Raw genomic sequence first — 25,908 nt, forward strand, 5'->3', positions numbered from 1 at the left:
TAGGATTTTTAGGTAAGGAAAAAAGAAACTTATTCCAAATGTGCAGATGATCAAAAGAGAACATTTTTTGAAGGGGAAATAGTAAGGGGTCTAAGCGTGAACCTCTAGAAGTAAAGAAAGATGAGAATAGAATAAAATAAATGAAGAAGCATATCTAAAAGAGTTTAGAAACAGTATGAGATGATCCTTAACAGGAGCAGAAAGTTAACAGCAAAGCTAGGTGTAAAAATAAGTGATGACATCAACAAGAGCAACATACTGAGAATAGCTGATAGCATTTGACAAGTGTATTGGTCAAATGTCACTTTTATTTTCTTGTATTTCAAAACTGTTTCTGATAGCAGTATCTTTTTCACCTTTTGCATACCTTCTGTTATTAAGTATTGCTCTAATTAATTTAAAATGCATTCCTTCAGATTTCACCCCACTTTGGGCCAAAATTTTGCAACCCTATTTTGTCCTTTTGTAAAACCTAACCTGTTTTAGTTAGGCTTTTTTGTTCCAATTTCTGAATGAATGCCTAATGGGATTACAGATTGCATCTGTGAACATCCTGTACCTTTTAATCTGTCAAATGTTAGTGTTTACAACACTTGAGATTTAAAAAAAAAAAAAAAAAAAAAAAGTACTGGATCTCACATGGAAAAATAAAAGTATGTGACAAAGATAGAACATAACCAACCAAAAAATTACAGTAATAGGTGACAATAGGAAGTTATACTAAATACCCTGTGGGAAACGCTGTGTCTAAACCTTCCGATTCTCTTAAAGAATCCCTAGGTGGAAAGTCTAGATTATACTGACTGCAATGGCAATCTAATTTCTATTTTACAGTTCTGGACCAAGTGCTTATTAATGTCACTTGCTTATTTTTAACATACGGCTTTTACCCATCCAGGCAATGAGCTGATCTATCTGGACCCTCACACCACTCAAAGCTTTGTAGATTCAGAAGAAAATGGCACGGTTGACGATGAGAGTTTCCACTGCCAGGAAGCCCCACATAGAATGAAGATCATGAATTTGGACCCTTCAGTAGCTTTAGTAAGTGTCAGGAAATCTGGAATGCATGTACTTTATCTCAAAGTAATGTCTCTCTACATTGGTAAGGGCAGCAATGCATCTCCTTGAACAGAACCAAGATCACAAAGCTGTCTTCTGTGATCAACACATAGTAGTTTGTACATAACTACATGGAGAATCTTAGGGCAAGTGGGGAGCTGTCTGTACTGTAGGGAGCTCGCTTTGTTTTCTTTACTGAGCAGCTTTTACTTCTTTCAAGAGGCATTATAATGGTCAGAGCAAGGAACTGAAACAGGTTTACGGGTTTTATTCTATCACTACTTTAGGTTTGGTCACCTCTAGACAAGTTACTTAAACTTACTTTATATCATAAGTTGAAACTGTTTAAGTGGAATTATTGTATTTCACCCCAAATTACAAATACAAATGTATTATTTGTAATTCAGCCAAAATGTCATGGGGGTACTGTGGTATTTGAAAAAATTGGATCTGATCCCATGCCAGTATCCTGTGATTGGGTGATTGGCAGTTGTCACCAGTGGGATGTGTTTCTAAAGCTTTAAACAATCTGTAAAGATACCGGTATCTGTCATTCATTCACATACCTGTTTTTTAATACTGCTGCTTTTTAGAAAGTTTTTTTGTTTTGTTTTGTTTTGTTTTAATACTTAACTACATAACTGTGCAAAATGTGGCATGATGCAACGAGACAGACAAAATCATAATGAAGAGCAAATATTTTCAGTATAGATACCAGAATGGAAATGTTCCTTAGGTGGTCCATCATCTACAAGTTTTCAGCTTCTGCTGATACCTGGACTGTAGGAACTGGGTGGCGCTCCATGGAGGAGCACACAGGAGCTGCTGCTATTTTTTGCTTGACTATTTCGTTAGGGGTTTGCAGGGCCTTGTTCTCCCCGTGGGTTCTCTCCCTAGAGCTGCCACATATTTGGAGTCTTATATCTACTGATCGTACAGGGCATTACTGTATCAGAGGTCAAACCGCCTTACCTGCTGGTACCACATACCTACCATCTGCAAAGGTAAAACTCTGTGTGTTTGTTTTTTCCCCTAAGGGCTTCTTTTGCAAAGAAGAATGTGATTTTGATAACCGGTGTAGTCTTGTACAAAAGGTAAGAGTGGGAACTTAGCATCTCGATTTGTTCTTTATAAAGTCTGGTTTTTATTGTCTGTTTTTTGTAAAATTTTCCTTTGCATTTTCCTTTGTATACAAATTGTATGAGCCATGGAGAAGAATGCATTAAAGCATCAGGGTAAGGCAATACTACTGAATTGCTAATTGGAAATTGTTCAGCACTTTACCAGCCACAAACCCTGCCAGTTGGAAAATGGGTGTAAACATCCACACTTGAAGGTGTTACTGGGTGACACTTGCTTTTAACTTCTAATTCTCACTAAATGACTAAGGTTTAACTGCCATATTGTAGTGATGTATCAATGATTTGCTTCCTGATCCTTTTTTATTGTTTGACATAATAGATTGCGTGTTCTAATTATGACTGTTAGTCCCTGCTATCTTAAAGATCTGATTCTGTAAGTGCTGCAGGCCTCTAGCTCCTGCTGATCTAGGGAGAACAGAAGGTGCTGGCTGCCACAGGAAACAGACTTGAGGATGTTTCTGCATGCAGCTGTTAAGCTAAGCACCAGACGTCTGAATGTAAAGTACCATCAACCTCTAAGGGCATTTATTTAAAAAAAAAAAAATCATCTAAGGAAAACAGTTTGTAAATAACTGAAATACAGGACAGAAGGTAACTTCTCTTTGAAGAGGAATAGCGTTTGGCTTCAGGAACACCTTTTTTCCTGACCAAAACCTGTCCTTCTAAATCTGATGCGTTTTTTTTTTTTTTTTCCCCCTTTGGAGGAGCTGATAGATCTGTCTTTTGTGCTATTGATCAACAGAAAACTTGAGGAGAGTTCTATGCAAGCAACTTTCTTTTAAAAAGCAGAAAATATTGTACATTCCTAGTGTGCTTGCTACATGTAAACAAAATTACAGGTTTGCAGATATCAAAGCTGATATCAAAAGATGATAAGACTGATAATTTGTAGTACAGTTCAAGAGATCTGTCTTCCAGATGTGTTTTAACTAGGGATGTATTACAGAGACCATGGTGCTTGGATTTCACAGTATGTCTGTATAAAGACTTTATTTTCCTGATGGACATGCGTAATTAAAAAACACTTTCAATTAAGCAGACACGTTTTGTGTTTGAAGCGTCTCCCGAGCCAGCTTTTAAAATGAAAGCATTCTGTCCTCAGGAGATTCTAAAGCAGCAGTGTCTACGGATGTTTGAGCTGGTCCAGAAGCACCCGCCACACTGGCCTCCTTTCATACCTCCAACAAAACCAGAAGTGACAACCACAGGAGCAGGTAAGGCACCGATTAAAAGCCTAATTGTGCAATGTTATGTTCCTCGTTAGCAAATAAAAGAATAATCACAGGTAGAATAACTATCCTTTGTGAGTGTCAAGCAATATATAGCAGGCATGTATCCAAACAAGCCATACAATTGCTAGCACAGATTTTTTTTTTTCACTCTTACAAAGTACTTTTCTGGAATGCGTCTTTCAAAGTTGTTTTTTTAAGTGAACAAAATCAGGCATGTCTTTAGAAGCATTTTTTTCTTTATCTTTTTTTACAGAACTCATTGAATCTACTGACAAGCTATTTGAATTGGAAGAAGAATTTGAAATCCTGAGTGTGTGAAGGAAACTGTGGTGACTCTTCTGAGTGTTGAATATATTGGTAATATTATTGCATTGACTTAAACAGCCATGTTAGCCCCGAAGTGCCTGAAATTATGGATAACAGAGCACAGAAATCTAGTAGCATCCAAAACTCCAAGGGCAGTTTAACACACAAGCTTCCCCGGATGGAAAGGCAGTAAGAGCTCTTGTGATAAGATGCTTAAAGGGAATCTCTTTTTAACGTACCTTACCTGGAGACAAACGGGCCTTTGAGATTAAGGCAAAAATACATGTATCACTGGGCACCATGTTTGGAGAAAGGGATAACCCAAATGGATATTTCTTGCTCTCATATAATAATGCAATAGTTTAGTTCTTCAAGCAAAACAGTCTTCAGTTCAGGAGGATGTTTACTTCTGTTCCCTCCTGTGGGCTGCGTCATAGGAAAAATACATCGTCTTGTTTAAAAGATCGACTGGATCAGGAGAAAATTGTTTCCTTGTTAAATATTTTAACATGTATTTGAGCAACCAGACTTTATTACAAAAATGTTTCTGTAAAAGGAACTATGTCTAATGGACACATTTTGCAATAGCCTTCCTGTTTCTGGGAGACCTCAAGAGGAACAGGAGCCTCAAATAGTTGATACAGATCACAACCACTGTTATAGTTATGGTATATTTCACCTTGACCTTAAAATTCAAATGATTAAAACTTAGGTTATTTCTTTCCGAGTTAAAACGAGTCAAAGGTGGTTTAACTGTACCTTATTTATTTTAGAATAGATTTACACAAGTTTCTCTGTTACAGCACTTTATCTGTGCATCTAATAAATTTCTTAAGCTTTTCTTAGGTTGTATGCTGCTATGTTTGGTTAATTTGTGTGAACTAAATATAAACCAGGTTATCTTAAAACTTAATATAGAAGCGTACACAGATTACTGAATTGTTGCTTTTTGACTTCTTGCCTTTTGAAATCTGTTTTGGTAGAAGTGCCTTAACCCTACAGGTTTATCAGAACAGCCTGGGCAGTTTTATTTCTAAGGCAGAGAATCTCTCTCTCTAGCAGCCATAAGAAAAACAGTTCAGAATAAAGAAAGGCAAAGATTTTTAATCCATGCAGAAGTTCCTCTTCACTACCAGACAGTCCCCCTTGTGGTCATGTTGTCATGCTAGTGTAATGAACATGAACTGCAGACTTTCATCTTCACCAATAAATGACAACATAGAGAAATACTGAATATCTCTCACTCTTATTTATAGATTTTCTTTTCTTTTTCAGTAGTTCAGCCCTAGTCAACTCGGAGGTGGGCAGCAGCAGCTTCTATGGAGCTCCTATGCTGAAAAAAAAAAAAAAAAAGTTGAGCCTTGAGGGAAAAGGAAGGTGGGAGAGCCAGATGGGGCAAGAGGAAGGGAGGTGGTTTGACCAGGACACCTTGAGGGTCTGGGAAGAGAAGAAATGGATGGGTGCTTAAGAAATGAGCAGCATCACAGCCTACATACGGAAGAATTGTGACGAGCAGTTTAGAAATGTGAGCGATTGGTGGTCTTGTGTTGATCGGCAGCTGTGCTCCATGGTTATAGCTGTAATTTCAGCAGGTTACTGTGTAAGCCGCATGTTGCCACTTCCTTGATCAAGGCAATGCTGTTCAGTTGCAGGGAAGAGGGGCAAGACTCAGGGAAGAAACGGAACGGAGAAAACTCTACACTGTGGATATGCACACGTAGCCATAAAATCAGTGCTGGACAGAAAGAGAGAAAGAGAGACAGACAGACAGAACGAAAGGAGGGAAGGAAGGAAGGAAGGAAGGAAGGAAGGAAGGAAGGAAGGAAGGAAGGAAGGAAGGAAGGAAGGAAGGAAGGAAGGAAGGAAGGAAGGAAGGAAGGAAGGAAGGGAGGGAGGAAGGTAAAGGGAGAAAGAAGGAATACCCCACACTCATAAAAGTGAGAAAGATCCAGGTGTAAAATTACGTAAAAGAAAGACAACTGTCATGTTGTGGTCTGATAGTTTCTGGGAGAAAGCAGAAACCCAGCAATTCTGTCTTTCCTACTCCTCCAAACCAATTCCGTTGACAACTCTGAATGCTTCCAGCTAGAAAAAAAAGGAAGAATGAAGTGGAGGGCTCCTTGCCATCACTGTATTTCTGGAGCAGATTTCTGGATAGTCCCCGCAGCCAGCTGTAGGGCCTGTGCCAGGCTTGGAGTGGCTGCAGGGAACATGCCAGGGGCTCGAGGTGCTGCAGGGAACATGCCAGGGGCTGGAGGGGCTGCAGGGCGAGTGACACGGGTTTGAGGGGCCTCAGGTCCCAGCGCAGTGGTTGAAGTCGATGCAGGGAACATCAGAGTTGTTGGAGGGGCTGCAGGTAAAATGCCAGGGGTTGCGGGGGCTGCAGGGTGCTGAGTCACAGCTTTGCATCAGGTCAAGACGCATTTTCCTAGAACCATCCATTTCCTCCTGAAGGGGCTGAATAGCATGGAACGGTCTTCAAAATGCACAGAGCAGACCCCAGCAAACGTAGGGATGCTGCTAGCAAGTAGGGAACTTTTTTGTTGATGTTGTTAACATTGTTTCACGACAATAGATGCAAACATGTATCTTGAGTTGAGGGCAAAGGTGACCTTGGATCTGAAGCACACAGGCGTTCGCTAATGTCGCCCCATCCGGAGTGAATCCACAACGACTCGGAAGGAAAACTAAAGTCCAAACCAGTGCACTGGGATAAAGAGAGTTTAATAGGGTAGAAAAGGAATAAAAACAATATAATCAATATTAATATTTATAATTTATAATATAATAACGTATAAAAATTGTTTAATTAATAAGATTAAATAATAATCATCATAATTTTATAGTAATAAAACAACGCCATACTGTACAACACAGTCAATAAAGTGGATTTAATGCAATAAAAATAAAACCCATTTTTCCCATCCCAATGAGTTCCTATCCCCATCATCACTTCCCATCCCACTGATCATTTCCTATCCCAACAACGTCCCAGTTCTGATCCCAAGGCTGAATTCCCAACTCCTACCCACCCATCCAGCCATGCACCCATTTTCTGCATTTTCAGGTCACAAGACTCTGATGAAGGCCACCTCAGCCTTTTCCCCGAAAAAAAAGCTGCTCTTTATTGTGAAAAACTTCACTTTTGCACAACACTGCAGACCCAGCCAAGATGGTCCTGCAAGACAAGGTGAAACAAACATACAAAACCCATATGGAGGTAAATTGGTTCATCTAAACAAATTCCTACCACGAAATCCTGATCCTCAATCTCAGCACCGATGAAAAAAGAGGATACAGTTCCCTCCTCCAAGGTCCCTCTCTGCCCCTGCTCCCCGTGGGCTCCTCTCCATGGCTGCAGCTGCGGCCCGGGGCCTGCTCCTGCGGGGGCTCTTTTTTGCACCTAAGTGCTGTTAACCATCCCAGGCATTTGTTGTTCACATGGTGAATAAGTGCTGTTTTGGATTTACAGAGATAATCTGTAGATTTGGTTCCAAAGGGGTTCAAATTCAGGCAAGGCAGTGAGAGCTTTGTGGGCTGCAGGAGAACCAAAATGCAGGAACTGTCAGGGCTCATCCTCACCCGTGACCAACTCTCATTTGGTCTTCTTTGGAGAGAAAGCCAAGCCAGCCAGATGGCTTCCACTACTTCTATGGGAGTGACATTGGGATTGATCTTTAAAATGAAATGAAGCAGAAGGCTGTGGGTTCTCCAACCTTCAAGATATGCAGCACTTGGCTGGGAAGGTTTCTTCCGTTCCTATGGATTTGAAGAATTAGGGCTGAAAGAAGCAGCAGGACCCTAGGGCCATATTCTGTCATCTCTATGGAAACTCCTGACCGGAATTACCTCCCTACTGGTGTCAAACTGCAGGCAGGCAAACGGGTGTGGTCTCCTCTCTGTGCAACTCCCCAATCCATGGTGTCTCTTTGCATGTGTGAAATTGCATGTGTATAGGGGGTGTGGTGGCAGAAGAGGGAAAGCCTCTTCTGATGGCTCCTAAAGCTGTGAGTCTGACCCTTCTGTGACTGTGCTGAAAGCGATCCTGGGGATAGAAGGGAGAGTGATCCAGCTGCACATCATGAGACGGGGAAGAGACAGAGGCTCTGGCGTGCACTGCTGACTGGTTTGCCTCGGTGGGGTTGGAGTGAGGAAGCTGTACCCTCCTCTGTCAGCACAAAGGAGAGGAGTTATTCCACGCTATTTTTCCTCCTCTGTGTATGAATGGACAGACTGCACAGTTGGTTAAGGCCGTAGCTACTGAAGACAAGAACTCGATTGTCTGCTGCTCTTCAGGCAGAAGGCAGAAGGAATCAAGAGACAGGACTGGCTCTGTCTGCATACTGCAGTAGACGCACTTTTTTGCATCTTCTGTGCGTGAAAAAGTATGTTTTAATTGATAAGAATCCCAAGGGCCTAGAAATACTGCAGTTTTAGGATAAATCTGGTATAAACTGAGTGTCCTGAGGATTTTGAGGACTCCATTTCCGTGGCCAGACCAACAGAAACTCCAGGGCAATAGGAAACACAACTTTCTCTCTCTTATCCTAAATTAGACAGTGAGAATTTAAAAACTTTAAAACCAACCAACCAACCAACCAACCAACCAAACAGAAAACCACCTCGCCACACTACCTCCATCCCAGGCTAAACCTCAGTCTTGATTCTTCTATCTATTTCCCACGGAGCAGTGGGGGGTGGTTGGAGGATGTTGGGGACTGGAGGTTGCAGGCTCTGCTGCTCCTTCATCGTATTTGGCAATTTTATTGATGGTAGCGCTCCTCACCCCTCCCATCCCCTCTTTTCCCTTCCCTCCACTCCCCTGCCCTCCCCTATGCTCCCTGTTCTTTCTGACCAACAGTATGATAGATTCGGGTGGGTGGTCAGCACGTGGGGCTACGGGGAGAGGACATGTACACAAAGATTTGGCTCCAGATCCAAAATGTCATGTATTTGGCAATTTTATTTATGGTAGCACTCCCCTCCCCTCCCCTCCCCTCCCCTCCCCTCCCCTCCCCTCCCCTCCCCTCCCCTCCCCTCCCCTCCCCTCCCCTCCCCTCCCCTCCCCTCCCCTCCCCTCCCCTCCCTTCCCCTCCCCTCCCCTCCCCTCCCCTCCCCTCCCCTCCCCTCCCCTCCCCTCCCCTCCCCTCCCCTCCCCTCCCCTCCCCTCCCCTCCCCTCCCCTCCCCTCCCCTCCCCTCCCCTCCCCTCCCCTCCCCTCCCGTCTCCTCCCCACCCCTCCCCTCCTCTCCCCTTTTTGCCTCCTCTCCCCACTTTTGCCTCCCCTCCTCTCCCCTCCCCCCGATCCCCTCCCCTCCCCTCCCCTCCCGTCTCCTCCCCTCCCCTACCATCCCCTCCCCTATGCTCCCTGTCCCTATACTCTGCTACACTCCCCTCCCCTATACTACCCTACACACTCCTACACTCCCCTCCCCTATCCTACCCTAAACTCCCGTTCGCTACACTACCCTACATTACCCTATGCCCCCCTCCCCTACACTCTCCTACACTCCCCTCCCGTATCCTACCCTACACTCCCCTAAACTCCGATCCCCTACACTACCCTATACTCTCCTATGCTCCCCTCCCCTCTAACACGCTACCCTACCCTACCCTACCCTACCCTACCCTACCCTACCCTACCCTACCCTACCCTACCCTACCCTACCCTACCCTACCCTACCCTACCCTATCCTTTCCTATCCTATCCTATCCTATCCTATCCTATCCTATCCTATCCTATCCTATCCTATCCTATCCTATCCTATCCTATCCTATCCTATCCTATCCTACCCTCCCCCTGCCCTCCCCTCCCCTCCCCTCCCTTCCTTTTATTCCCTCCCCTTCCCTCCCCTCTTGTCTTCTTCTCTCCTCTCTTCTTTCTTTCGGGTAACTTCAAATCGCTTCAGTCGTTCTCATAGCTCCTGTCCCTGGCTGATTCACGGGAACCCATCAGCAGCAACCAGAAGCGCTCCAGCTGCTGTGTCACTGGTCGAGCAACAGTCTCCAACTGGGAATCGCTGACTTCGTTGTGTGGCTCAGACAGGTGCCTTGCAGTTCCACCGTGGCCTGGACGTTTCCTCTTGCTGTGTCCCCACCTACAGCGCACTTCTGCTTAGAAGCAGCAGCAGGCTTTGCAAGATGTCCCACTCCTTCCATTTTCAGTGGTTTAGCTTGGCTAGCCGGGTGGTGTCTGTCAATAGAAGACAACAACGAGATTTGGGTTAGAAACAGCTAACTGAGTAGTTCCTTTGCACAAGGGCAAGGAATATCTACCCCTTCCTACTGGAGGCTGCAGTGTCAGAGATAATGACGGGTCCTTCCGAGAGCTTTGAAATATCCCTTGGGGATGCTGAGTCCAGAGGACCAGAGCAAACCTGTCTAAAGTACACCGTGGAATCACTCGGAATGACTTCCTAGCAGAAGCATGTGTCTGATATGGCTTCAGCTGGTTGCAGTGTTCTTCTTCACCTCCTACCTAAATTCAGATGAGAGATCTCAATGAAGATGGAAAGGTTGAGAAATAGAGAAATCACTGATGTGCTTTGAGAACTTCTAAGGACTGAGTACTGCATCAATCCCATGTTGTAACATTAAGGATTGGTTAGAAAAGCAAACGTTAAAAACAAGGAAAGGGGAAGAACAAGTAAGCTTTCTTAAAGTATCTATTCTATTTAAGGTATCTTTAAAGAAGTAAATAAGTACTGAAATATATATGCAGATAGAGAGAGAGAGAGAGAGAGAGAAACCTAACAGTCTGCTGTGCAGGTTAGCTTCTTGCTCTCTTTTCTAAAAGTCACAGTGAATGCAGCATCTGTGTGCGTTACAAGCATTACCCTCAGTCCAGCACAGGTACACACGAGAGGTCAGCCTGCAGGTTGCGGAGGCAAAGCAACTGCTCTGGCTGGATGTGAAGAGCCAAGACAGAAGTTGCTGTCAGGGAAAAGATACACAGAGGGGATGAAAAAGACGGAGTGTGCTTCCGACCTTCACAACTTCTAAGCAAGCGGAGATGAGGTTGTGGAAGAAGCAAATAAGCTGTTGATCTAGAAGCAGCCTGAAGATTGTCCTTAAGCAGGGCCTTGCATTCTTCATTTTTACAGCATTGCTTGCCTTCAAGTGCACGACGATGATTTTATGAACTTTCTACCACTACAGAAATGCACCGGATTCTTTCACAAAACTTACGGGTGGTACTTGGCAATATTGGTCAGCATTCTCTATTTCCTTCTTCATCTCAATTCTCTTTTGGCCTGTGAAGCTTTCCAGATCAGAGGAGAAGATCCACGGTAATATGGAGCTTTGGATACTGCAAAGGAAACGAAGAATCCTACTGACAACTCTTTTCAACCTCGCCTGCAAGCATCACAGAAAAGAATACCGAAAGAACACCGCTTTATCATGGGAAGCATAAATTGGAGCATAGGTGTCCTATAGCTGAAGCGAGGTGAAGCAGGTTCCACACAAGGTGAAGGAGCACACCCATAAGCATTTCCGTAAAGCCGTGTTTTCAAACAAAGGGTTAAGATTTAGATTTTCTTACAAGTGAAGAATGAAGAAATAAAAGGAAAAGAAAATTACCAGGACATCCAGTTTTCCTCTAGCTTGCTTTGCTTCTTTCCGAATCTGAGTCTGGAGTGACAGTCAGGGAGCAGCGTTGTGCAGAAATGCCAAAGCCTCCCCAGCTGGTTGTACCTTCATCAGCAAGGGCTTTGATACTGCTGCCTCCTCAGCAACATCAGCCATTTCCGAGGAAAGCTGGTGTCCATCAGGTCAAATAGGAATGGGAAATCCCTCTTGCCACAACTTCACACTCACACCAGAGTTGGCAGGACAGGCCGATGGACAGAGAAGCGTCTGCAAGAGTGTTAGAAAACAGACTTTAGATTTCCGTCAACCCAGGAAGAATTACTTGCTCATCCCTTCAAAGTGAACTCTGAGTAGAAGGAGGGGATCCCAAGCTGCATTCCTGACATCTATGCTGCAAAGTCATCCAATGGGACATGTTACTGGACCAGTCTGTTACGAACAGAAACAGGACTTTGAGGTTATGCTGTTGGATTAGAATTAAGCTCAAAGAGTTAGTCCTTTGACGTGTTTTTGTTTGCAAGTGTTTTCACTGCTTCCCAGACAATGTCTCCAGCAAGCTAGCTGCTTGCTTCATTTGTTCTGTTCTGTTCTGTTCTTTTTGATTCTGTTTTGTTTTGTTTTCTCAGCCAGGATTCTTAGAGAAATGAGATTAAAGTGATCATATTGTATGTCCACCCATCCCTCCCTCCCCTTCGCTTGTCCAGAGCTTTTACCTCGTCCAGCAGCTTGAATGAACTCGGTCCTAGGCGCAGTTGTGTCCAAGCCATTCTGTTCCTAGACGTGTTGTGAGAACAGACAGCTAAGTAGTGGGGAGAGGACGTGCTGCTGTCTGCAGTGTGACCTCAGCGCTTACCAAACAGTAGGGAATACACCGAGAAGGGCCTTAGGAGAACTTCAAGCCCCAGATACGTTTTATGTGGAAACCATATTTCCCAAGATAACACTGGACACAACTGCATAATCAAAAGGGATTCATTTCTTGGTTCATTCAACTCCTAGGTTTTAGTTTTAAAACATGTCTGTCTTGGCTTAAAGCACTCTTCCAATCTCTATTTCCAGTTCCTAGGATTTCCTGAAATAGGGAATCCCACTTTTTCCTTTTACAATCTCCCAGTCTCTTCTTTTTTACCTCTCCCCAAGAAACTTAGCACTGCTCTCTTCATACTTGACAACTAGATATGGAGCTGTATCAGCCAGAAGGAAGTTTCCTTCACACTTTCTGCTTCTTACGGTGTCTGGGCTCTTACCTTTACACTTACTCACCCTTCCTACATTAGCACAAAGAAAGCTGTTTGGGAGATCTGATGTCTTGTTTTCCAGAAACTGCCCTGAATCACCTTTACGAGAGCTGTCCCACGCTGCGAGCACAAGTCTTGCAGTCTGGCCAGATATTTGCCTTCTAAGTCAATAACCAAATCTGTTCCAAAGGTAAGAACATGTAATGAATGGAAAGGAAATCCTTTTATTTTCATCGCAGTTCACTTTTTTTAGTTAAGTTAAGAACATGTAATTAATGGAAAGGAAATCCTTTTATCCTTTTATTTTGATCCAAATTCACTTTTTTTTTTTTTTTTTTTTTTTTTTTTCTAGACCAAGAATGAACCGTGGAGAACCACCAAAACTCAGGTGAGAAATGAAATGACAAATGTTAAGGTCAGGCAGCTTGCCCACTGCCATTGCTACCCTGAAAGCAGATGGAGTGCATCTTCATACGCCACAGCCTGAGACACTAGTCGACAGGCCAGCCCGTGTGAGGAAGTCCATTGCTGTCCTGAATTTTAACGTGACAGGGGGACTCTTAAGCCTCTTGTTTATGCTTTAGTACTTGCGGTCTATGGGAGGACCACAGCACACTCTTCTCTGTCTCCCCTTATTTGTTGATCGTCTGTAGGAAGAAGAGAACGTGCAGAGGCCCTCACCCGTACATTGGGTCTGTTCTCACTCTGTGCAGCTCCATCATTGAGCAAAGTACCAACCTTGAGGCTTCTGTAAGGACTTGACACAAACTACAGAATACTACAATGAAGCATTCACAACAAAACCACATTTTTTTCCGCAGCCAAGCATCAAAACACTTACAGAAGGGCATGGTCCCTCTCTGTGCACCTCAAGGGGAGATCCACAAATCCTCACGTGGTTTCATCGCATCCAGCACCCTTCTCTGTGCCTCCCAGCTAAACGTGCACGGAGGCAGCTGTTGCCAAAGTGCTGTGGTGACACAATTCAGTTCTGTTTCTGAAGTCATCACCGCAGGCGCCTCCCAGTGACGGCACAACACTCTCTGTTACTAATGCGTCTGTCTCAGAAACAGCTAGGGAAGTACCACTATGCCCAAACTGACTTGAATTAGAGTACTTCCCAAATTATTCTCTGCTCCCCTACATCTGTGGAAGGTGTGTGATCAATCTTTTCCTTGAGAAAGGACTACAGAGCAAAAGAGCTTGATTCTGAGACGTTGCCCGTCCTTGTAGAGCAGTTCACCTTTGATTTCCATGTAAGAAAAAAGAAGGTGAAATCAACAATTCCCTTCCTCTGAGCTGGGAATAGGAAAGAAGCCCAATTCTCCAGGAAGCCTTCAAAAGGAAACTCTGCATTTCTTTGTTAAACACCTTGTTTAATTTCTTGAAAGAAATCTTTCCCAGGACTTTGCAACTGCGGTGGTTCAAAGCGGGTGGGCAGCCGAGTTCCACCACAGCCGCTCTCTCACTCCCCCTCCTCAAAGGGAAAGGGGGAGAAAATACGATGCAAAGGGCTCCAGGGCTGAGATAAGGACAGGGCGATGGCTCAACAAGTATCGTGACGGGCAAAGCAGACTCAGCAGAGTGACCCTCAGGGTCCCTCCCTGCCCCTGCTCCCCGTGGGGTCCCTCCCATGGGATGCCGCCCTTCCCCAGCTGATCCCACACGGGCTGCCCACAGGCAGCAGCTCCTCAAGCACTGCTCCCACACGGCTCCGTCCCACGGGCTCCATCCATCCATCCATCCCCCAGGAGCAAACTGCTCCAGCACGGGTCCCCCACGGATGGGCAGCAGCTCCCCCCAGCCCCCCTGCTCCTGCGTGGGCTCCTCTCCACGGGGGGGCTGCAGCTGCGGCCCGGGGCCTGCTCCTGCGGGGGCTCTCCACAGGCCGCAGCCTCCTCCAGGCCACAGCCACCTGCTCCACCGGGGGCTCCTCCACCCACAGGGGGGCAGCAGCGTGGAGATCTGCTCCATGGGGGACCCATGGGTGCAGGGGGACAGCCTGCTCCACCAGGGGCCTCTCCCTGCACAGCCCGCAGGGGAACTGCTGCTGTGAGCCTGGAGCACCTCCTGCCTCCTGCTGCACTCACCTTGGGGGCTGCAGGGCTGCTTCTCACTCCTTGCTCTTCCAGCTTCTGTTGTGCAGCAGTATTTCCCCCTGCTTACATCTGCTCTCCCAGAGGTGCAAACAACATCGCTTATTGGCTCAGCTCTGGCAAGCGCCGGGGCCCTTTTGGAGCTATCTGGAGCTGGCTGTTGTCTGGATTGTTCTCACAGACGCCATCCCTGCAGGCCCCTGCTACCAAACCCTTGCCACGTAAATCCGATCGAAGTGTATGCAGCAATTACAAAGCCGCTGTGCTTTGGGCTGTCACGATCCTTCTGCAAGTGCAGGGGAGGTGCAGGGTTGCTTTGCATTTCCAAAAGGAGGAAGAAAGCCTCCAACCCCACTGGACCTCAGCCACTTGCAGGATCCAAGCAACGCTCCCCACTTTCAGTTATCTCCCTCCCATGCACACAGTGGGAGCAAGGTTGAACAAGCACATTTTTGAAAATGTTTATCTTAATGAAGAATAAAAGAAGTCTACAACACCCAATCCCTCTGTGCACCCAAGGCAAAAATCGTGGACTATTCTGCCTCAACACTATTTTCAGACCCAATTTGTCAAGTCATCTAGCAGAGGATTTCTCTCTTGTTCACTCACTAGCTTAGTAGAGCACCAGTTTACATAGGTGCTGGAGCAGATTCCTCAACCATCTGAAGGGACTTGATCCCAGAAAAGTTCAAAACTGCAGATGACTCATGATTTTGTGGTGAAGCATCTATTAAATGAGAGCTGTTCCGCTTAGGGCACAGTGAGACAATGTGAGAAGAACCCTGTATCTCACTGATTGAGGCTTTATAACTCTACAGAATTGTCAGTCAACAATAAATGGAAAGTGCAGGAGATATGTTCTTTCTTCCTCCTTTCCCTGCCATACATTAGCAGAGAGATTGTGGTGGGATATAGGTTCAGAGCCTCACAGAAGAAGGATTTGAACCCAGGCTCTCCACAGTCTGCACCACTGCCTTCCTGATGGCTTTTGACTATTTTAATTTATTTTTTTATTTTATTTTATTTTATTTTATTTTATTTTATTTTATTTTATTTTATTTTATTTTATTTTATTTTATTTACTGTATTAGTATTATTCTTCTTATTTTTCTGGATGGTGTCTAAGTCTTGGGGGGGAAGAACCAACTGTGGGAGGAGGGAATGCTACTACTGTCTGTGACAGTGGTGATTTCTGGACAGTGTTAGCAACAGAGCTTCTGCAGAGAAGAGAAAATGCCAGGCAGTCTCTCTTGGTATTCCATGTACTGAGTACTGAGTGCAGTTTTGGGCTCCACAGTGTAAGAAAAAGTATAAGAACAAACCAGTGCACTGTGATAAAGAGAGTTTAATAGGGTACAAAAGGAATAAAACCAAACAAAATAAGAAATGAGAATATTGATAATTTATAATGTATCATAGAATCATAGAATCATAGAATATCCTGAGTTGGAAGGGACCCTTAAGGATCATCAAGTCCAACTCTTGACACCGCACAGGTCTACCCAAAAGTTCAGACCATGTGACTAAGTGCACGGTCCAATCTCTTCTCAAATTCAGACAGGCTCGGTGCAGTGACCACTTCCCTGGGGAGCCCGTTCCAGTGTGCAACCACCCTCTCTGTGAAGAACCCCCTCCTTATGTCAAGCCTAAATTTCCCCTGCCTCAGCTTAACCCCGTTCCCGTGGGTCCTGTCGCTGGTGTTAATGGAGAAAAGGTCTCCTGCCTCTCGACACCCCCTTACGAGTATAAAATATAGAAATATTGTTTAATTAATAATATTAAATACTTATCATTTTATAATAATGAAACAATGCCATACTGTACAACACAGTCAAGAAAGTGGATTTAATTAAATAAATAATAAAACCCAGTAAATTAAATAAAATTTTAAAATGTAAATTTAATACAAATAAAACCCATTTTTCCCGTGCCAATGAGTTCCTATCCCCATCATCACTTCCCATCCCACTGATCATTTCCTATCCCAATAACCTCCCAGTTCTGATCCCAAGGCTGAATTCCCAACTCCCACCCAGCCAGCCATCCAGCCATGCACCCATTTTCTGCCGTCCGTGCTGGCCATGCCCACATCCATGCCCGGCCTGAGCATGGGCAGCGGGAGCGGGCTGCATGAAATAACTGAACATGAAATCATGAAATAACATGAAATAATAAATGAGGTAACTTAATTGTTGCTGTTGTTAACATTGCTTCATGACAACAGATGCAAACATGGATCTTGAGTTGAGGGCAAAGGTGACCTTGGATCTGAAGCACACAGGCGTTCACTAATGTCCCCCCATCCGGAGTGGATCCACAACGACTCGGAAGGAAAACTAAAGTCCAAAGCAGTGCACTGGGATAAAGAGAGTTTAATAGGGTAGAAAAGGAATAAAAACAAACAAAATTAGAAATGAGAATATTGATAATTTATAATGTATAAAATATGTAAATATTGTTTAATTAATAATAGTAAATACTTATCATTTTCTAATAATGAAACAATGCCATACTGTACAACACAGTCAATAAAGTGGATTTCATGAAATAAATAATACAACCAGTACATTAAATACAATTTAAAAATTTAAATTTAATAAAAATAAAACTCAGTAAATTAAATAAAATTTGAAAATTTAAATTTAATAAAAATAAAACTCAGAAATTTAAATAAAATTTAAAAATGTAAATTTAATACAAATAAAACCCAGGAAATTAAATAAAATTTAAAAATGTAAATTTAATACAAATAAAACCCATTTTTCCCGTGCCAATGAGTTCCTATCCCCATCATCACTTCCCATCCCACTGATCATTTCCTATCCCAACAACGTCCCAGTTCTGATCCCCTCGGTGTCCCAGTGCAAGAAGAGCTGCAGGCAGAGGCCTTGCTGAGTGAGCACCTAAGGAGAGGAATGTAATCCAGAAGGCAGCAAAGAAGAGCAATGCCCCGAAAGAAGAGCTAAGTCTTGTCTCTCAGCCCTTTGGTGTCCCAAGCAGCAGTTGCCATGGGCAAGCTTTCCCAGCCCAGCTGCTGCCAGCATCCCCCCAGCTTGCCATTGCCACCTTCCTGGGTGAGGCGCGCGCGCATTTGCCATTGGCATTTGCCGTTGCCCATCCCTGAGAGTGGCAAGCAGTGCGTAGGTCCAGCACGAGAGAGGGGAGAGGGCAAGCGAGAGGGGCAAGGGCTGAGGAGCGTGGCTGAAGCTGGAGCAGGTGCCTGCAGAGGTCTCTGTGCCTGCCTGCGTGCTGAGCGGGCCTGGGTGCTGCGGGGGCCGTCGAGGAGAAGCCCGAGGTCGGTCACGGGTAGCCGTAAGAGTAGGCTCTGGCGTGGTCCTTCTGCCGCTGCTCGAAGAATTGCCCGGGGCCGATCCTCATGTGGTGGGTCGCCCGCTGCCGCTCCTCCTGGGCCAGCTTCTTGAGGCGCTCCCGCTCGGGACGCTGCTGCGGCGTGATGGGCACCGACGACTCCTGCTCCTCCAGCGGTGTGGGCGCTGCGTCGCCGCCCGCCCAGGGCCCCACGCAGGGCACGTAGTCCCCGCGGGGCTGCGCCGGACGCTGCAGCGTGCGCGGCTGCGTGGGCAGAGCCGTGGGCAGTCCCCTCCAGAGCAGGGGGCTCTGGAGGGGACTGCGAGGGGGACTGGGCAGGGCTCTCCTGAGGGCTGGGAGAAGTTGAGGCCTCTTGAGGGGAGCCAAGGGAGGCTGGGGCAGGGTTCTCTTGCGGGCAGGGATGAATTCCTGCTGGGGGGGCCTTTTGGGGAGAGGCTTGGGCATGGGTCTCCTGCGGGCAGGGTCGGGGGGGCTCTGGAGGGGACTCAGGCGAGGCTTGGGCAGGGCTCTCCTGAGGGCAGTGAGGAAGTCAGGGTCGGGGGGGCTCTGGACGGGAGCCTGGGGAGGCTGGGGCAGGGGTCTCTTGTGGGCAGGGAGGCAGTCAGGGTCGGGGCGCCTCTTGAGGGGAGCCAAGGGAGGCTGGGGCAGGGTTCTCCTGCGGGCAGGGATGAATTCCTGCTGGGGGGGCCTTTTGGGCAGGGCTCTCCTGAGCTGGGGCCGGGCTGCAGGCTTGAGGGGGGAGCTGAGTGGCGGCACAGCAGCTGCAGGGGGCTGCAGCGCCCGCCCAGCCTGCACCTTGTCGGGGTGCAGCCCAGGGCTTGAGGGGACCTCACCCAGCGCTCTGGTGGCTGCCAGTCCCTGTGTGCTGGGCTCCTCGATGTCCTCGCAGAGGTCGGGCAGCTGCGAGAGGAAGCGCTTGAGGACAGGACTGCTGGGGACAGCGGCGAAGGCGTCCTGGTGCTCCACGGCATCCAGGCAGCTGAGCAGCTCCTCCAAGCCGGAGCTGTCCAGGTCGGCCGGGAGCTGGTCCTGCAGGTGCTGCAGCTGCTGGCTGTCCCCTGCCAGCTGGGGAAAGGCCTCAGCGAAGGCATCGGGGCCCAGCTCCAGCAGCTCCAGGGGCTCCTCAGGCACCTCTGCAAGTGTCGCCGCTGAGGAAAAAGCAAGCCAATGCAATCCCCCAAGCATCCCCCACTGCCAGCTTTGCCATGGCTCCTGGGTGTGGGGCCACAAGCGGCCGGCTGTGCCAGCCCCAAACTCACCGTCGGGCGTCGCCGTCTGGGTGCTGGCGGTCGCTGGAGCCTGGGCAGGCTCGGGGGGAGTGGGGCCGGGCAGCGGGGGCCCCTGGTCCTCGCTGAGCCCCACGGCGTGCAAGCAGGGCTCCGGCAGCTGCCCCCGGCTGCTGCTGAGGGTGCAGGGTGCGGGAAGCGCCTGCCCCCGCAGCGGAGGCCCCGGGACGAGGGGTGGCGGGGGGTTGCGCTGGGCGGGGGCCTGCAACAGGCAGGTGCCTGCGGGGTGCAGGAGCTCCCCATGGAGCACGGCCCTGGGCCCCAGCCCCAGCGCATGGTGGGGCACCAGTGTCCCCGTCACCATGGGCTGTCCCCACTGATGGACGGGGGCACAGGGAGGAGCGGTGTGGGGGAGCTGCCCCACGGCGGGGAGCTGCACCAGCTGCAGCTGGTGCCCCGTGGTTGGGAGCTGCACCAGCTGCAGGTTTTGCCCCACAGCGGGGAGCTGCACCAGCTGCAGGTTATGCCCCACGGCGGGGAGCTGCCCCCCAGCAGGGAGCTGCCCCATGGTGGCGGCGGGGAGCTGCCCAAGCTGCAGGTGGTGCCCCTGGGCTGGGAGGTGCCACCCAGGTGGCAGCTGCACCCTGGCGGGGAGCTGCAGCACCTGCCCCTGGACCCCCGGCACCACGTGCCAGACGGTGGCCTGGGGCAGTGCGGAGGGGAGGGTGGGTACCTGGGGGGGCTGCAAGGGCAGCGCCATCGCTCCGGGGAGGGAGGGAAGCAGCCAGGCAGCCACCGTTGGCGGCACGGCTGGGACGACGAAGGGGGAGTTTTGCGTCTGCGGAAGCCGCGGAAGCCGTCTGGGGAAACCCTCTGTGGGAAAAAGGGCGCTGGGCTGAGCTCTGGGGCGCTGGGCTCACCAGCAGGGCCGCAGCCCCGGGAGGAGCGGGAGCCGGCTGCTGGACCTGCCATGGTGGCTGGAGAGTGGGGCGGTTGCTTGGGGAACGCGGGCAACGGGGGTTCCGTCCCAACGGCTGACCAGCCCCTCGCCGACATCTTGGGGAGGACTGCAGGCTTTGGAGCCAAGCAGGCTGCCCAGCGCAAGACTTGGCCATCCCCAGCAGGCTTTCCCTCCCACGCAGCACTTGCCATGCCCACGACGCTTCCACACCGCCTCTTGCCCGTCCTGAGCATTTCCCAGCCCAGGACCAGCTTTCATCCTCATGGTTATTTCCCATCCTGACAAGTTCACATGAGAACAGATTCCCATACAAAAGATTTCCCATCAACACAAACAGATTTTTCCCTTCATCCAAAGAGATCTCTTCCCAAAGAATTCCCCTCTCTTGGAGGACTTCCCCATGGTTTTCCTACTTCAATAAATGTTACCCACCCCATTAAAGATTTCCCATCCCAGTACTTTCCCATCCCTGGAGTGACTGCCCATCCCAATGCTTTTGCTTCCCAATGCTTTCAAACCCAGAGAACATTTCCCATCTCTTTCATTTCCGAGCCCAATGCCTTTCCACCCCAAGGAAGTCTTCCCATCCCAGCAAGGATTTCTCGGCGCACACATCCTTTCCCAACCCATTCCCATTTCCCACTTTCACCATCCAACACACAGCTTAGCCAGCCCACAGCTCTAGAGAGGGATTTGGACGATGCTGATAGACACAAGGTCACGGGGATTTGCTGTGCTGACGATTGCTCTTTCTTACAGATCAACACAGATCCCCAGTCCCAAGGGCGCCAGGCAGAGTCTGGCTAATATGTAGATACGAGGCTCTTCCATTTCCTACCGGGAAAGAAAGAGATCTATGCGTTTCTCTCTCTCCACCTCCGGAAAAAGAGAGGAAGGGGAGAGCGCTAATGAACAGGAGCATGCTCAGCTCAGCCACCGGCATGGAGGCTGCCCGCTCCTCAGCACCTCGAAGCAGCAGCACCTTCAAGTCTCCTCCTGCAGCAGCAGCACATCAGTGTCTCTTGTCCCACCAGCAGGACAGTGGCGTCTCCCATTGCACCATGCCGACCTCCACGCCTCGAGTGCCAGCAGCAGTCCTCAATGCGAGCTGGACGCTCAGGGTACTTGTGGCCACCCACCTTTGTGAGCTCCAAGGCTGACAGTGACTCTCTGCTGAGCTCCCACGGCTCTCAGGCGTCCCGCTGGCAGAGCTAATGGCGCTAAGCTGACTGCCAGGAGAAAAGGCTCCCGTGAAATGGCTGCTCCACAACGCCAGGAGCAAGGTCTGCTGGGCTGGGGGTTCGCAGAGGAGCTCGGCCTTGGGCCTGGCAACTGCGCCTGGAAGCCAGGGACGGCCTTGGTGTGCAGCTGGACACCTGGGCCTGAGAAAGCAAGGTCTCTTTCAAGACGCTTGGCACCATCGTCACCCAGTGGCTGTCTCAGGGCGACGAGAGAAATGCACAGCATCTCTTGCTGCCCTGCAGTGCTGCTGTCCTACGCCCTTGGGTGTCTCCGGGATAGAAAAAGGGACGGATTTTGCCCCCAAACCCAGCTCCTTTCTATCAAAAGCATCACGTCCTCCTCTCTTTCTTGGATTTGGCTATGACTTTAGGAATCCCTGCAATCCCTGCAGCTGTGTCCCCTGCCAGCTTCTTGTGTGCCCCAAGCATCCTCGCTTGCAGGGCAGTAGAAGATGCAGAAAAGGCCTTGCCTTAGTGGAAGCACTGCCCTGCAGGAGCTCCAACATCCCTCTTAGCAGCACGCTGTAGCCCCCAAATGCCCCCGAAACGGCACATTTCAGCTCCTGGGAAGGAAATGAGCTCGCTCAAGGGGAGCTACCCGCTCAAGGCCCAGGTGTCTGTGAGGCGGTGTTGGCAAGGAGTCCTGTTGTGTGAGTCCGTTCTTTGTGGGTGCTCCGTCCCCACAAGGCTTGCTTTGGAAGGCCCAGGAGAGTCTTGTGGGCACTGGCCTGGGGTCCCAGGCTGAGCCAGCTGCTGGCTGGCAATCAGGGAGGCTCGCTCAGTGTCTTGGCTTGGGTTTGCGTGGCCAGGCTGTGGGAGCGGGGGGCTGCAGGGGTGTCCTCTGTGAGAAGAATGCAGCAGCTGCCCCATGGGAGCTCAGGGCCGCTTCCAGGAGGCTCCTTCCAGGAGGGACCCACCCGCTGCTGCCCAGAACGCAGAGCAAAAGGATGATGTTTGCGCCTGGGGGAGAGCCCATCTAAGAAAGGGAACAAAAGCTGCTGCCCAGCAGCGTCTGGGTCAGGGAGGAGTGGGAAAGCTCTGTGCAGCCCCCAAGGGCCGTGCAGCAGGAAGCAGGAGGTGCTCCAGGCTCACAGCAGCAGTTCCCCTGCGGCCTGTGCAGGGAGAGGCCCCTGGTGGAGCAGGCTGTCCCCCTGCAGCCCATGGGTCCCCCGTGGAGCAGATCCCCACGCTGCAGCCCCCCCGTGGAGGAGCCCCCGTTGGAACAGGTGGATCTGCCCTAGAGGAGGCTGCGACCTGTGGAGGAGGCCCCAGAGGAGCAGGGTGTTCAAGGAAAGGTTGGAGCTGGTGCTTAGGAACATGGTTTATTGGGTGACATTGGTAGTACAGTGATGACTAGACCGGACAAATGTGAAGGTCTCCTCCAACAATAATGATTCTATGATACCTCCACCACGTCCTCCTCCTCCACTTCCTCCTCATCGTCCACGGCCTTTTTCTTGTCCACTGCCTCCTCCTTGTCTACCGCGTCCTCCTCGCCCCCCGCCTGCTAATCCTATTTCTCATTTTCCTCCTCCTTCTCCTCCTTCCCTGCCTCTTGCACCTCCAACACCTCCTCCACCTCCACTGCCTCTTCCTCCTTCTCCTTCTCCAGCCCCACTGACTATTCCTCCTCCACAGCCTCCTCCACCTCGGCAGAAGCTTCCTGGCCAACTTCCTCTGCATGCTCCTTGCTAAGGCATGCTGGTAGCAATGATCGTGAGCCCAGAAATGGCAGGAGGAGTTGCCAGGAACCAGGTGCGCCAAGGCGGCTTCTCTGGGAGGCTATGGCTGTGAGCGCTGCCCACCGCTCCTAATTCTAGTTCCATTTGTCACCCCACAGGACCATGGCACTGTGACCCTGTAAGGTAGCAGCTGGTGGCTCCTATCATCTTGATGACGCTCTGTGATGCGTTGCTTGTTGCCTGGGTAGCGATTGTTAGCTATTATGCAAATGGCTTGTCATCAATCGGGGATGTGGCTGCTCCTCCCTATAAATGGGCCAAGGGGGGCAGTGGGAGCCAGAGTGTTGGAGAGGGGAGATGGGAGAAGGTGGAAACAGAAAAGGAGGAGGATGAGGAAGAGGCATAGGTGGAAAAGGGGGAGTAAGAGAGGAAGGGGGCAGTGGAGGAGGTGGCGGAGGAGGAGGTGGCGGAGGAGGAGGTGGCGGAGAAGATTGAGGAGGTGGCGGAGAAGATTGAGGAGGTGGCGGCATGAGTAGGAGTGGTGACAAAAGAGGAGGCGAGCAAGGGATAGGCAGAGGGACACGATGGAGGTGGAAGAGGAGAAGAAGGTGGTGGAGAAATAGTAGAATACTAGAGGAGGAGGTGGTGGCAAAAAAGAAAAAAAAAAAAAGGTGGAGGAGGAGAAGAAGGTGGTGGAGGAGGAGGCCGCCAAAAAAAACAAAAAAACAAAAGAGAAGGAGTAGAAGGTGGAGGAGGAGAAGGAGGTGGAGGAGGAGGAGGCGGAGGACTCCAAAACAAAAGACCCTCTCTGGTGGTGAGCGTTGACCGCTGCTCCTAATTCTAGTTCCATTTGTCACCCCACAGGACCATGGCACAGTAGCCCTGTAAGGTAGCAGCTGGCTGCTCCTAGCAACTTGATGATGCTCTGTGATGCGTTGCTTGTGGCCTGGTTGCCTGGGTAGCGATTGTTAGCTATTATGCAAAAGGCTTGTCATCAATCGGGGATGTGGCTGCTCCTCCCTATAAATGGGCCAAAGGGGAGCAGTGGGAGCCAGAGTGTTGGACAGGGGAGAGAGGAGGAGGAGGAGGAGGAGGAGGAGGAGGAGGAGGAGGAGGAGGAGGAGGAGGAGGAGGAGGAGGAGGAGGAGGAGGAGGAGGAGGAGGTGGAAGCCAAAATAAAAAGGAATAAAAACAAAAAAAGAGGAGGAGGAGAAGGTGGCGGAGGAGGAGGCGGTGGAGGAGGAGGCCAAGGAGGAGGTTTGCTCAGCTACAGCAAGCCATGGGATTTTTGCTGTTTAAACTTTTAACTCCTTGCCTAACCACAGGGGTTGTCATTCGTGGACAAATCCTGGGTTAAGTACACCGTCACTGCAAGAGGAGCACAAGCTACCTGCAAATGGGCAAATATACCTCTGCAAGTTTTCTTACAAGGGATTAAGACAAAAAGGCCTGTGCCTGGCAGAGGGAGCACTGAACGATGATCTAGCAAAGCAGTCTATCGCAGACAGACAACACTGGCCCGGAAATCCTGCTGGAAAATTTGGTGTACCTGAAACTGAGACGGAAATTGGAACTTCCAACAAAACGCTGTAGGGTAGAAGTTGTTTTAGCTGAACATACTGGGCACATATTTGAGTGCAAAAGGTAAGCTATTGCTTTGTTTCTGTAAGATCTGAGTGTTTCACCCAGCACTCCAGCATCCTCTCTTAAGTAGGGGAGGCAACCATAAGATGCAGAAGTTGGCAGATGCACAGGATGTGAAGTACTATAAGTAAAGAACTTCTTCCTAACATATATTAGAAATCTAACTTTTCAGTTGAAAGCTATTACTCCATGTCCTGTCACTCCAGGCCCTGATAAAGACCCCCTCCCCAGCTTTCCTATAGGTTGCCTTTAATTACAGGAAGGCTCTCCCTGGGGTCACAGTAAGCTCACGTGTTACCCAGGTGTCACAGATAATTCCTGAGATAGGAATAATGACAAGGGTTAATCTATTGCAGATGATTTCATACAATAATAGAAAAGCTTTTGTTGGAAAGCACAAGGGAGGGGGGAGGGTGGGCGAACAGCTCTGTGTTGTTTAACTGTCGGCTGGGTTAAACCACACCAGTGTGGTTTAAAAAAAAAAGTGGAGGAGGAGGTGACCAAAAATATCACAAATACAAAAAAGAAAAGAGGAGGAGGAGGGGGCCAAAAAATCACGAATACAAAAACAAAAAGAGGAGGAAGAGGAGGTGACCAAATACAGTGATTTTTTTGGCTGCTTCCTCCTCCTCCTCCTATTTTTTTTTTTGGATTTGTGTTGTTTTTTTTTTTTTTTGCCACCTCCTCCTCCTCATGCTTTTCTTTATGTATTTGTGACTTTTTTGGCCACCTCCTCCTCCTCATGCTTTTTTTTTTGTATTTTTGAGTTTTTATAGCCACCTTCTCCTCCGCCTCTTCTTTTTTTTGTACTTTTGATTTTCTTGGCCACCTCCTCCTCCTCCTCCTCTTTTTTTTTGTATTTGTGTTTTTTGTGGTCATTTCCTTCTCCACCTCTTTTTTTTTTTGTTTGTATTTGTGATTTTTTTGGCCACCTCCTCCTCCTCGTGCTCCTTTTTTTATACCTCTGATTTTTTTTGGCCACCTTCTCATCCTCATGCTCTTTTTTTTTTTTTTGTATTTTTGATTTTTTGACCACCTCCTCCTCCTCCTCTTCTTTTTTTTTCTGTATTTGTGATTTTTTTGGCTGCCTCCTCCTCCTCCAGTTCTTCTTTTCTTCTGTATTTGTGATTCTTTTGGCCACTTCCTCCTCCTCCTCCTC

The 25,908-nt window shown here is 48.7% G+C and overlaps 1 long non-coding RNA gene across 1 annotated transcript in view; it reads left to right on the top strand.

The window, feature by feature from the left end:
* Window positions 1-22,001: 22,001 nt before the first annotated feature.
* LOC140003506 (uncharacterized) overlaps window positions 22,002-25,908 on the top strand; it is a 4,698-nt gene continuing 791 nt past the window's right edge. The window contains exons 1-2 of the long non-coding RNA XR_011812300.1: window positions 22,002-23,568; window positions 23,605-25,908. The exon at window positions 23,605-25,908 is cut by the window's right edge and continues 791 nt beyond it. This is a non-coding gene — a long non-coding RNA (uncharacterized lncRNA). The remainder of the gene's footprint in view (window positions 23,569-23,604) is intronic.

This window comes from Anas platyrhynchos, chromosome 12, assembly GCF_047663525.1.
Source record: "Anas platyrhynchos isolate ZD024472 breed Pekin duck chromosome 12, IASCAAS_PekinDuck_T2T, whole genome shotgun sequence".
Taxonomy (NCBI): Eukaryota; Metazoa; Chordata; class Aves; order Anseriformes; family Anatidae; genus Anas; species Anas platyrhynchos.